Source organism: Gossypium hirsutum, chromosome D01 (genome assembly GCF_007990345.1).
Source record: "Gossypium hirsutum isolate 1008001.06 chromosome D01, Gossypium_hirsutum_v2.1, whole genome shotgun sequence".
NCBI classification, from domain to species: Eukaryota; Viridiplantae; Streptophyta; class Magnoliopsida; order Malvales; family Malvaceae; genus Gossypium; species Gossypium hirsutum.
The window spans coordinates 32893906-32906113 of NC_053437.1; positions in this window are offsets into that span (position 1 = coordinate 32893906).

Here is a 12208-nt window from a genome sequence, read left to right on the forward strand (position 1 = left end):
TGTCATTTCTAATTTTGAGGTCTTAGATTAAAATCTAATAATGTATATGTAGTTTTCTAAATTGTAGGTAAAAAGATAAAAATACTCTCAAAATTATAACTATTGTTTTATAAAGTATTAAATTTTTGATAATTTTACAATTGAAATATTAAAAATCGTTTAAGAGTGATATTAACTTGATCAAAACTTTAAAAAATAAATAAAACGACAGCATATCTTTCTACATCGATAAGGAAAGTTGACTGACTTTGATTTTTATGATTAGAATAAAAAAACAAAAGGTCGGATACATGGCATCAATACAAACGTATGCTTTGGTCTCCTTCTGAAAATTTAATTTTGTCAATATGTGGTAACTAGAGATAACAGCAGAGCAAAACAATTTCCTTTTTTAAATTTTATCAATATTTTAAAGCTTCTTTTTTAGCATTGAATCAAGTTGGAATTTTAGAATTATTATTGATAGATAAATTTACTTAAACAGTCTTAAAATGGATGAAATGAGTAAGTAAGTAAAAGTATGTAGGGCAACTGTTTGGAAATTGAATTTGAGATTAATGTAAACTTAATACTTAAACATAAGTATTTTAACATCATCTACCATTTAGTCCACATTTAAAAAAACTTTTATTAGTTAGGATGCATGTGATAACTCATTTTCTTTCTTTAACAAAATTACTTCAATTTTGAGGAAGAAAAAGGGGTATGAATAAGTGAAGAGAGAGAAGAAGGTATTATAAGTTATCATCATAAAAAATGGTAGACCATAGATGTGTATGAAAATGATGGTCAGCTTCTTTTTGGGGGGTTCAATATAATGAAAGTGACAAAAGGAGAAGAAGACAGCACAATGTGCAAAGAAAAGAAGTGACTCATGCAAAATTTTCTTTGTCCTTTTCCTTTTGCTACCATCTATGCAAGAGGATAAGAGCTATGGGCGTTGGTAATTTTGAAGTTGACATTGAAAAAATAATAAGGAAATTTAATTAAAATAGCAAAAATTATAAATTTAATTGCATGCCATGTTTTTAAATTATAATTCATCTTAAATTTTATATTGTTCTAATTGAGTGCTTAAAGTATAATTAACATATCAATTAAGTCTTTTTATTAGTTTAGTTGTCACCTTAAACATTAAATGCCAACTTAAATTTGACGTGAAATATATTTAAAACACTTCAATAAAATTTTAAATATGCATGTAACTATTACAAAAACAACTTGAATTAATGTATTAAAAAGACAATACCATTAAAATTTGGAAGGATAATTTTTTTTATCTATTTTTAATAAATCAATTCTGAACTGTCCATACAAATATATTTAAAATTTGATTTAAGAGCATTAAATAGCTATACATAATTTTGATTCATCTATTGCAATTAATCCAAATTTATATAAAATATATAACACATCCTTTATGTAATAAAAATATGTAACACTTGAAAATGATAATGCTATTAAAACAATACAAATACAACATATTTCTCAATGATATTTTTTATTGAAAAAAGTTGGTAGGGAAAGTGGTTTTGGGCTGGGGAACAATTATATTAGAACCATGCAAATGTCCAACATTGATAGATATCATGTTGGAAAATACACACCACTTTATGTTCTTATGAAATCACAATCATTTTTTAAAAGAGAGTGTGAAAATACATTCAGTTGGCGTTTTCTACATAGTTAGTAGTAGAGCGTGCCCAGCTAAATGCGTTTTTCTTTTAAGTCGCATTTTTTTGAGTTTTATTTTAATATAATTAGTTTCTCTGGTCAAATGGTTAAAAGCTAGTGTTTTTGTCTTTGATTCCTATTCCACTCACATTCGTATTTTTTATTTCATGTTATTTTAAACTTTTTTATTTTTAATTAATATTTTTAATATATAAGCATCATTGGTTAAATGATTAAATAATAATGATTTTATTTTTGAGTCCCAGGTTTAATTTTTCTTCTAAACACATTTGTAATTTTTATTTCATGTTGTTTCAAACTATTTTTTTATTTTTAATTAATAAATATATTGTTTTTTTAATTTTTAATTTTAATTCATCTTTTTAATTAATAACTCTTTTATTTATAAAATCAAATAATTATTACAAATATCATTATTTTTAGTATAATATAATCTTTATATTATTTTGGAACAACATGAAATTAAAATTAAAAATGTGTTAAGCAAAGGAATTGAACTTGAGACTTAAGGATGAAATCATTATTTTTTAACCAAAGGAACTAATACGTTAAAAATATTAATTAAAAATAATAAAAATCTTAAAACAAACATGAAACAAAAAATACAAATGTGAGTGAGAGAAGAATTGAACCCGGGACTCAAGGTCAAAACAACTAACATTTAACCATTTGACCAAAAAACCTAATTATATTAAAAAAGTTAAAAAATTTAACTTAAAGGAAAAACACGCTCAGTTGGGCCTGTTTTCCCTCCAAATGTGCAGAAGTTGAGCGCACTTGCGCATAATCTCTCCAAAAACGGTCTATTTTCCTAAATTTTCAAAAAAAAATTGACCTATTTGGCCAATAAACTTTTTTTTGACATATATGTCTAATTTAGCCTTGAAAAATAATCATTCTTATTTTTTTTTCTCTTTTCTTTAATATCAAATATATTTAAAGTTGATTTTTTTCCATTTTTTCTTTTTCACTTTCTTTCCCATTTCTCCTCTCAATCAAGCATACCCTAAAGATTTAATTTTTTCTTTTTCACTTTCTTTCCCATTTCTCCTCTCAATCAAGCATACCCTAAAGATTTAATTGATAAAGTGAAAAGAAAATAAGAAAAATTGAAGGAGTAAAAAAATGGAATAATGACAAAATTTAAAAAAAAAGTAATTTACTTTCTAAAAATTGCTTGGTAGAGTTTGTAAAATGAGATGAATTTTAAAAAAAATAGATAATTTTAAATTAACATACCCTATTTATCAGTTTTTTCATTTTATCACCCTAAATTGAAAAGATTAACTTTTATATATTAAGATAAATAATAATTTCTCCCATTATCATTCCTACTAATCACACTCAATTTATTTATTTCTCCATATTTTCACTCTATTTTTCCACTTAACAAAACACAAACAAAACGCTTAAGTCCTAATTTTCGTTGGATTTTTGCACCATTTTACATTATAGTTCGACTAATCATGGAATGGAATGGAGGTTCTATGTGTCCTCTTCAAACTATAGACTATATTGTTTGCGTATGTGCAGTCTTTTTATGACTATATATGACGAGAAAACAGCTTATTTTGGAGCTCTTTTTTAATAACAATATCTCAAAAATAAAATATATTTAGAAAAATGTTAACGTTCAAATAATTTAAAAATTTTAATTAATTAATAAAATGATTGGGACTAAAAATTATTTAAGAAAATAACTTGATTTCTACAATAACACTCGATGCCGCTTGATTCACCTAACTTTTCCTTAATCATCACCCAATCATCGTATATATATAAAAAAATTTGGTGTTGCCTCACAGTGGCGGCACCCGTATGTATTTTGTGAAATACCCGTTAAAAATACGGCAATTCATACTGGAGAAAAAGAAAAAAAAATATTTTTAATGGGTGTCGTTGGTTTCAGGTGGGACTGATAATTTTTTAAAAAAAAATATGAAATTTTTTTTATGGGTGTCACTGGTGGGAATTTAAAAAAAGAATAGGTGAAACAAAAAAAAAGCTGAAAAGAAACAGTTGAAATAGAAAAAAAAGAGAACTGAATGTTAGAGTTGTGTGACTCGAATCCTTGTTAAAGAAATAAAATACAGTGGTAAAACAAGGGGATCTGTATAAGGCTTAAGGCCATGCGGCACAATTAGAATCCGTATAAAACTACACTTCTTCTATTTGACATTGCTTAGAATAAGGTTTTTCAACCTTTAAATAGATGTAGTCGAAATTCCTCTTGTATAATTTGTTTTCAACATTAGTGAATTTCTCCTCCTCTGCCTATGGTTTTTCTCTCGAAACGGTTTCCATGTAAAATCCGTGTTTTATTTTTCATTTCTTATTGCTTTGTGATTGTTCTATATTGTCATTACCAACGTTAGTTTTAACAAACTGGTAGCTTTTCCGGTTGTTTGTCTCAATCACGGTATGGAGACAATGAAGTATGGTATTTTGCTGTTGGATCGTAACACCAAATTCTCATTGTGACAGGTAAAGATGTAGAAAATTCTTGTGCAGATGGATTTGGAGGATACCTTGCTAGGGTTAGATAAGATGCCTTCGACATTGATGGGGGAAAGAAGAAGCGTAAAGATCAAAAGATTTTAACGCAATTACATCTACATCTGTCGAATGAAATTCTATAGGGCGTGTTGAAGGAAAAGACCGCCATTGCATTATGGGAAAAGTTGCAACAACTATGCATGTCGAAAACCCTAACTAGCAAGTTGCATATGAAGCCGCATCTTTATACTCATCGTTTGGAGAAAGGCGAGTCTGTGCTCGAACACTTAACTGTGTTTAAAGAAATTCTTTTGGACCTAGAGGCCATGGAGGTTCAATATAATAAAGAAGATTTATGGTTAATTCTACTTTGTTTGTTGCCCCCATCTTATTTAACCTTTAAAGATATGATTTTGTATAGTCGCAAATCTTTCATAGTTCCTTAGCATTGTATGACAAGATGAAGCATCTTGTGGCTGGCTCTGACTCTCAAGGAGAGGGTCTCATTGTTCGCGGGAGACAAGAATGAAATATTGATGATAATCGTGGGAAAATGCAAGAACGAAATCATCGCAGTAAATCTAAGGGTAGGTCAAGATTTTCAAACAGAGGTAAAATCTGTAACTTCTACAAGAAGAAATGACACATTAAGTCTAAGTGCTATAAGTTGTAGAATAAGATCAAAAGGGAGGTGACAAATCAAAAAGAAAAACAACCAGAACAATCTGATGAAGCTGCTGTTGTAGAAGACTATAACAATGGTGAACTCTTAGTTGCTTTTTTCGACAACTCTAAAGTAAGTGAGGAGTGAATCCTCTATTCTGGTTGCACTTTCCATATGAGTCCTAATCGAGATTGGTTTACAACATATAAAATGGTGCCTAAAGATGTTGTTTTGATGAGAAATAATACTTCATGTAGAATTGTAGGTATTGGCTTGATCAAAATTAAGATGTTTGATGGAGTAGTCAGAACACTTAGTGGCGTATGAAATTTACCATAATTGAAGAGGAATTTGATTTCGTTAAGTACTCTTGATCCAAAAGGGCACAAGTACACAACTGAAAGTGGAGTTTTGAAGATTAACAAGAGTTCCCTCGTTATGATGAAAGTGCAGAGAAAAATTGCCAAGTTATATGTTTTGCAAGTTCTACTATTATTGGTGATGCAGCTGTCGCTTGTCTTTCTTGTCAGATAATGAAGTTATTTGACTTTAGCATATGCGTCTAGGGCATATGAGTGAGAGCGGCATGGCAGAATTAAGCAAAAAAAGTACTTCTTGATGGATAAGGCATTAGCAAACTGAAGTTCTCTGAGCACTACATTTTTGGGAAGAAAAAGATAGTTCAATTCACTAGAGGAATCCATAACACGAAGGGAACACTGGATTATATTCATTCTGATCTTTGGGGGACTATCTATAGTGCTTTTAAAGGGTGACACCAATTAAATGTTGATGATCATTGATGATTTCTTCACAAAATTTTGGGTATTCTTTCTAAAGCAGAAAAGTGATGTGTTTTCCATGTTTAAGGCTTGGAAAATTATGATAGAGAAGCAGACAAGAAGATAGATAAAACACCTCCACACATATAATGACTTTGAATTTTGTTTTGATGAGTTTAATGAATTGTGCAAAACAGAAGGGATCATGAGACACTTGATAGTTTGCCATACTTCACACCAAAATGGCCTTGCAGAATGAATGCATAGAACAACCAAGGAAAATGTTTGATGTATGTTGTCAAATGCTTGTTTACCAAAGTAGTTTTGGGCTGAAGTGGCCTCTATTGCATGTTTTCTGATTAACCGCTCTTCGTCTGTTGCTATTGAGAAAAAAAATTCACAAGAGGTATGGTCTGGTAATCCTGCCAATTATTCTGATTTGAAATTTTTTTGGTGTTCTGCATAGGCTCATTGAAACACCCTAGAACCCGGCCTAGAAGTTTAGGCCGAATCCCGAAGGTTACATTGATCACCCAAGTGATCGTAGAAAAATTTTACAAAATGTATTATCATTTAAACTTTCAATCGGGCAATTTAGGTTAAGTTCAAAATATTCGTGAACATAAGTCTGTAGTTTAAGAAAACAGTCCAAAATAAGAATATCAAAAAAAGAAATCCCAAACAAATCTTTAACCACAGTTCTTATAAAATCTTATAGTCCAAAACCATTTATTTAAAACTTAGAACTAGAGAAATAATTTATTAGCTTGTTTAAAAACGTGGTTGTTTGAGACCTCCGGTATGTCAAGTCCAGCTACAAAAAATGTGAGTACCTGAAAAGGGAAAACTAAGAGGGGTGAGCTACACGAGCTCAGTGTGAGTCTGAAACTAATCCTAAGAAGCAAAAGACCAAGAAACTAACCAGAATGCTCTCAAAACATTACTCGAACAACCGGTTAGAAATACAAAATACAGATACACAATTCAACAGTCGCATTTACACAATTCCAATCGGACACAATACTTACCCACACAAGACTAAGTACTTTAGTGGATACAAAATAGTACATGCACCCCAACATTCAAACAAAAAACATGTAAACAAATGCAAATGGTATGTAATAAGTCAGAAAATAATCCCACCCATCCAGCCAAACACCTCTCCTTCCCCTGTTCACACCACGAATGAGCTATAAGAAGCTCAACCAACCATGCACACCATATAGGACCTCGAAAGGCCCATCCAACCTTACACACCACGTATGTGGACTAGGCCACTCAGATGATAATATGCAGCAGAGCTGACATATGTGTAGTACAACGCGATAAATCGTAGTACTGATGAGTTGCAGTTAAAACTGCCAAAACAGAACAGATCGAACTTCCTCCTCTTTGCATCAAAACTCAATTTAATGCAAATGCAAAAATGCACACCATTTGAAGATAGACATCCAGAACAAATTACAAAATAAATTTTTTTTATACAAATGCTTGTATGCAAACAGATTATTAACTAACTTACAGAAACAATACACACAACTTGCAAATAGTTCTACTTCAGTCAAACAGAATTAGCAATGCACGTAATCAAATGATCAAATTCAGAATCAAAGGTCACGATACCTAACTACTAGGTAACATCACTTAGGCAGGTCATTAAGTTAGTGCCATGCTAACAATTAACACGTAATCTGGGCCAAACGGAGTCTCAACTACTTTTTCTAAGGCCTAACCAAAGGTCGGAATACACAGGAACACGAAACAGTCACAATCTGCCTCGAAACAAAAAATTGCAAAACAGGGCCACACGGTCGTGTGTAAAAGCCTAGGACGTGTGGGGGATCAACACACGCAAGTAAAGGAGGCACATGCCCATGTAACTTGCGGACATGGCCGTGTATCTCTCTGTCCATTGTACTAAAATATGGTGCAGAGCTGACACGACCATGTGAAAGTCTCACATGCCGGTGTAGAAATCTTCAAAAATCCCCAAATCTGCCACACAACTGTGTGGCACCAAAGATCACCTAAAACCGTAATTCCAAAATGCACACGACCATATGGCACCAATTTTGTCTAAAAATCCTAATCCCTAATTCCACACAGTCATGTGAACCGGCAAACGTTTGTGTGGCCACGCATGAGGTCCCAAAAACCACACCGAAATAGACACGAAACGTGAATATGCAATCAGCAAAACAATCCCTGTTTACCAAGGTTCAGAAGCACATAATCCTATGCTGATTTTGAACGATTTTAGAACACAAAGAATTTATGAAATTTCCCAGATTTAAACGGTAACTCGACATCGAAATTACAAAGTTTCGAACACATACCTATTTCGATTCCAAGCATCGAGAACCACTTGATTTGCTCTACCAACACGTTCGAAAACCTTAATTCCAAAATAGAAACACACTCAACTATAGGAAATCGACTAAATAATTCAAAAGCACTAACAAACCAAATCAGTCAAAAACTCAAGGGATAACACTTACCCGATACAATATTCAAAGAATCAAGAACGACTTGAAGAGTAGCAACTAACGAATGACTAAAATTTGAAATCCCCGACGAAAAAGAAAAGAAAAGACAAACAAATAGCAGACTTCGAAGAAAAATGAACCTTTCAAAAGAAAAATAATGGAAAGTGAGGGAGAGGGAGAATGTGAGAGAGTCATTTATTATTATTATTTTTAAAATGAATAGGTACTTTAAACACAAAAGCAAACACTAGCTTAAAAATTATTTCCCCAAAATCTCAACTGAGGACTCGAACCCAGAACCCCAAGCTAAACTAGCATACAACCAACCACCAAATCTGCAGGCCCATTTTGACATTAAAACACAACAACAAACCTAATTGCCGATCTAGCCACTGACCCTACCTATAATCTCAAAATTTCCAACTCTAAAAATCGGGGTGTTACACTCATGTTGATAATGGTAAATTGGAGCCTAGATCTATTTAATATGTTTTTCTTGGTTATAAGGCTGGTGTTAAAAGGTATAAGTTACGGTGTCCTGAAACGAGAGAAGTTGTAATTAGCAGAGATGTTATTTTTTATGAAACTGTTATGTTGCCTAACTTACCTTTTAAAGACTCTTCCAATAAAAACCAGTATAGTTCAAACACACATGTGAAACATGTGAAGCTTTAGATTGATCCAGGATTTACAACAGAGTCTACTTCTCAAGTTAGTACAGAAACTCAGAGTAGAGTTGCTTCTTCACCACAATATTATATTGTCAAGAAAAAACCTAGAAGAGAAATTAAACCTCCAAAAAGGTTCACCGAGACTGATCTAGTTGTTTATGCTTTAAATGTAACTGAAGATATAGTTACAAATCAAGAGCCATCTACTTATTTCGAGGCAGTTAGTTGTGGTGATTTAGGAAAATGGATAATTTTCATGCAAAAGGAGATGAAATCACTCCATAAGAATAGAAAATGAGACCTAGGGAAGCTTCCTAAGGGTAAAAAGGTTGTTTGTTGTAAATGGGTGTTCAAGAAAAAATAAGAGACTCCAAGAGTTGAAAAACCCATATATAAAGTAAGGCTGATTGCAAAAGGTTATAGTTACATTCCATGTGTAGACTTCACAGATGTGTTCTCTCCAGTTATGAAGCATAGTTCGATTTGAGCTTACTTGGTATTGCTGCCACGTATGATTTGGAGCTTGAGCAATTAGATGTAAGAACAACGTTCTTGCATAAATAACTTGAGAAAGATATTTACATACAACAATTAGAGGATTTTATAGTCTTAAAAATGGAGGACTATGTTTGCTTGCTGAAAAAGTCACTTTATGGCCTGAAATAGTCACCAAGGCAGTGGTAAAAGAGATTTGATTCATTTATGACTACTCATGATTTCAAAAGAAGCAGCTTTGACAGTTGTATTTATTTTAAGAAAAATAGTGATAATTCATTTGTATATCTGCTCCTTTATGTTGATGACATGTTAATAGTAGCCAAAGAAAAATGAAAGATAAGAAAAACCAAAGCTCAACTTAGTAAATAATTTAAGATAAAATATTTGGTAGTAGCAAAGAAGATATTCAGAGTAGACCGGTTACATATATTTATATGCAATTTTAGTTCATATACGATTTAGATCAGATTCAGATGCAATATTCCTATCCCCGTCCGCTACACACCGTCTTCGGCCATCCCAACACATCGTTAAGGACATTTAATGCCCAACTGACCCTGCACACCTTAGAGTATTCGTTGACACTTTTACAGCGATGCAACTTCGTTGCTAGATCAGTATGTGACAAGTGCTAGAATCAAATTTATACTCATTGTGGCATAGCCATGATTTCAGAATAGATTTCTTCCTCCTTCACAATATCCCAACCCATGCCAATGCAGAACACAAATACCCGTATCATGTATTAAACCATTCTAATTCATTTCACACTTAAATAAGACAGTTCAACATCAGAATAAGCATTATAGTATACATATAACTATGTTCCTTCCAGATCAGTCTCAGAGTATCAGACAGTTCTCATATAATCAAATTCAATCATTCATGCATTAAGGAGGCTAGTATCAGTGTTAAGTAACATTCACGGCTTCAAAAATAGGTTTCGAGCCCTAATAACATGTCATAGGGTCAGGTCACACACCTATATGTCTTTCCCGTGTGGTTTCAAAGCATAAACAATGAATTACATGACCTGAACACACAATCGTGTCCCTGCCCATATGATTCACATAGCCTGGGTACACACCGGTGCCCCTGGCCATGTGGTTTTGTACCACAAATAGTAAGTTACACGGCCTGGACGCACGCCCGTGTCCCTGGTTGTGTGGTCTTGTACCACAAATAGTGAGTTACACGCCCAGACACACGCCCGTGTTTGTTGCCCATGCGAACTTTGCACTAATATGGCCACACACAGCCTAGAAACACTGCTGTGTCCCTTGCCTGTGTGGCCTAAAATTGATGAACAGTGGGTTACACGACCAACCATATGGCCAGAGCAGACACCCGTGTGCCTGGCTGTGTAGCGTCGACAACCACTATTTTTGGCGATCGAAACTTGCAGAGATTAAGGTTTTCGGTACGTAGATGAAGAGATTTCGAAGTAACAACAATGCAAAAGATCCTCGAAGCCTAAAATAATCATTCAGTAACACAAGTTAGCCATTTAATCAACAGAATTTCCTGATTACTCACTTAATGCTTATGTCAAAAGTTTCGACACAAAACCTTCAACTGACCCCAAACTTACTGAAACTTCAACGACAATCACAAAAATTATCGTGTTGTTATTCCTTGTTGTGAATATTCTCGCCTACTAGGGAAACAAATGATCGTTAATCAGAGATTTTCACAGCTTACAAAAATACCCCATTTAAAGCAAGTTATGAAATGAATAAACATCGCGGAGATGCTCACATTAATAGTTATTTACCTGATAGCCTTCTGACTAGCAACTAAGAACAGAATTTTCGTTAATCCCGTATTCCCCCACGACTCCGATTAGCAAAATAAATAAAATGAAAAAAAGATAAAAATGACGAAGAAGAAGGAAATAAAAAAAAAGAATGAACTATCGTTAATTAATTCCCTAACTTCCAAGTAGATTTCTAGCATTTGACAAAAAATTTCCTTATTGGAAACCTTCGGGACTCGAACACAGGACCTAATAGAATACAGACAGATGCTTAACTAGTGAATCAGTAGGCTCATTCTTAGCACAGTTTCACACAGAATTGAACTTAACCAGGCATGATTATGAGTTGATTTAAAAAAAAATAACAAAACTTTTAACGATGCAACTCGAACCCCAGACCTTAAACACAAAAGTAGAGCACAGAACCAAAGATACAAAAATCTAATTACTGTAGATTCTTACAATTAAATTCTTAAAATTTTGGGGCGTCACATCTCTCTCCCCCTAAAAGAAATTTTGAACTCGAAATTTTACCTAAGTTGAATAGTTACGAATACAGTCGACAGATTGATTCTTCAGGTTTCCACCTGGCTTCTTCAGTACCATGGTCCACCACAGAACTTTTACTAGAGGAACAGTTTTCTTCCTCAGTACCTTAACATCACGTTCCAAGATTTGGACAGGCTCCTCTTCGAATGTTAAATCTGGTCTCAATTCGATCTCGTCGACAGTAACAATGTGCCACAGATCTGATCAATACCGTCTCAGCATCGAGACATGAAACACATCATGAATTTGTTCTAATTCTGACGGTAACTCCAACTGATACACAACAGGTCCGAGACGCTTCAGAATAAGATAAAGTCCAACGAACCTTGGGCTCAACTTACCCTTGCGTCCAAATCGGAGAACCTTTTCCTAAAATGATACCTTTATGAACACTTGATCACTTACCGAAAACTGAATATCCTTTCTTTTTAAATTCGTAAAAGAATTCTGTCGATCAGAGGCTGCTTTCAGGCGATCATGAATCACTTTCACACTGCTCTCAATTTTAGAAACCAGTTCAGGACCCAATATCCGGCGTTCACTTAATTCTGTTCAACATAACAGAGTACGACACTTACGACCATACAAGGCATCGTAGGGTACCATCTGAG